A 2083-nucleotide genomic window follows, 5' to 3' on the forward strand; every position below is an offset into this window, starting at 1 on the left:
GGCAGCCCCGACCCCTCTTCCCTCAGGCCCCCCAGGCTGGTGCGTTCCCGGGCCTGTGCCCCCTCCCGGGCCGTGATCCCCCCCACACACACACACACCGGCTCCTGGAGGCTGCTTTGGGCCTCGGCGAGGCGTTTTTGTTCCCTGAAAGCGGGTTGTTTTTCCCCGTCGCGGCTGGGCTGCGTCCGAAGGGGGTGACGGGGCTGGCGGGGAGCGAAGCCGCGGGGCGAGGCGCCCTGCCTGCCTCGGCCTGCCCGGCGGCAGAAACGCGGGGAGCCGCGGGGGAGCCGCGGGGGAGCGCGGCGGCTCCGGTGCGGGCTCGGCGCGGAGCCTCCGGGCGGAGGGCCGGGGCGAGGCCCCGCGCAGCCCGGCGGCGGCACAGCGCCGTCCCCGCGGCCGTGAGCCGGAGCGGGGCTCAGGCCGGCGCCTGGGAGGCCGATGACACGCGCTGGGCGTGAAGGGCGGTAGCTCCGGCCGAGCGGAGCGGACGAGAAACCCTCGCTTTGCCTGGAAGACCTCTCGGGACACCGCGCTTAGCTGCTTGGCGCTTCACAAGGCGCCTCGGGAGCTGAGCGGTCTGGACAAGGGCGGGTGTCAGAAAGCCGATCTGAGGACTGGAAGTTCAGACCTCTTAAAGAGCAATAAAACAACASGAGACGCCTGTGAAGAGATAGGTTTTTAAAAAGGGATGCCAAGCCGGCAGCAACACCAGGCTGAATTCACAGTAATTGTCAGAGCAAATTACTCATTTTTGGCTCATCACTGGTAGTGAAACACAGCTTGCGAATGAAATCAGAAGACCAGGAGGCAGAAGGCTTATTGCTTGCAGATATTCAGAGGTCTGTTGAACGTTTTCTTAATGAGAAGCTAGAGTTACTTGTTTTAACCAGCAAAATAAAGAGGAGAAATGAGTAATAGCAGAGAGCTTTATGGATTTCTGGTTTTACATGTCTCTTACTAAGTTGTATAGTTTTGTATAAACTCACGGAGGGTATTTGCATCAGGATTGCTTTTTGCCCTACTGCATTTGTTGGAGGTAGATCGGTGGCTTGCTCTCGCAGCCCTGAGAAGGGTTGCTGAAATTCCCTGGGCTGTTTTGCAGCAAGACAGCTTTGATGATCACAGTAATTCTTTTTTTTGGGTGGGGGGGTGGGTCTTACAAGTCAGTAAGATTTTGAGAGAAGAGCAGATTTTGTAAGATCTATGGAAGTATTCACATGGTGATCTCATAAGCTTGGAGTGAATTGGAGTACACTGGAAAATGCTTGAACAGAACAGGGACGAAGAGGAAACTGGGCCGCCTCAATAACGATGGCAGTAGAAAAGAGTCCGTTGTGAGCTGTGGTATCTAGATTTCAAGAAGTGCTTAGCTTACTGGGTAGGTATCAGAGAAATCACCAGTGATGAGAAATTCGTCCTTTTGCATTTTCTTCAGTAGTTTCAACAGTGTCGAAACAAGATATTTCCGCATTAGACCGTACTTGATTTAATTGAAAACCACCTGTACGTTTAAACATGCTGTACTCTCCAGCCTGATCTAGCTCAACGCCCTTTACATTCAAGAGAAATCTTTCCTTTGGCATCAGTGAAAGACTAAGTGACCCTTACATGCAAGTTTTTTGCCGCTTCTGTTTGTGTCATTTGCCTGGCCACAGGAAAGATCTATTTTGCAGCATTGTGGCCTGAATAATTTTGATACTCATTAGCAGTAGCCCTAGGTCCTGTTTATGAAATGAGACAGTTTAGTTGTGCCAGCCTGATACACAGACTTTGATCTCTTTTTTTACCTTCCTGGAGCCAAAGCCATCCAAAATTTAGAGTCTGTAGATTCTTCATATCCATTTCGCTTGGGTTGTGTAGGGCATTTGGCCCTTTCTGCTTTTTCTTTCCTTTTTTTTTCTGGTGTGCGTTTGTGTGTGTGCATGTGTGGTCAAAGTGATGAAATTTATCATTCCTGAATGATTAGCAACTGTCTGAAAACTGCCCCAAGGCAAAATGTTGCAGCAAGGCAGCAGCTTTCTATCTGAGCAAAACCCCCCTCACCTGCAGATTCAAAAATAATAAAAATGAACATATCTAGTTA

The sequence above is a fragment of the Rhea americana genome, unplaced genomic scaffold, assembly GCF_003343005.1.
Source record: "Rhea americana isolate MKP2758 unplaced genomic scaffold, rheAme1 scaffold_21, whole genome shotgun sequence".
Taxonomy (NCBI): Eukaryota; Metazoa; Chordata; class Aves; order Rheiformes; family Rheidae; genus Rhea; species Rhea americana.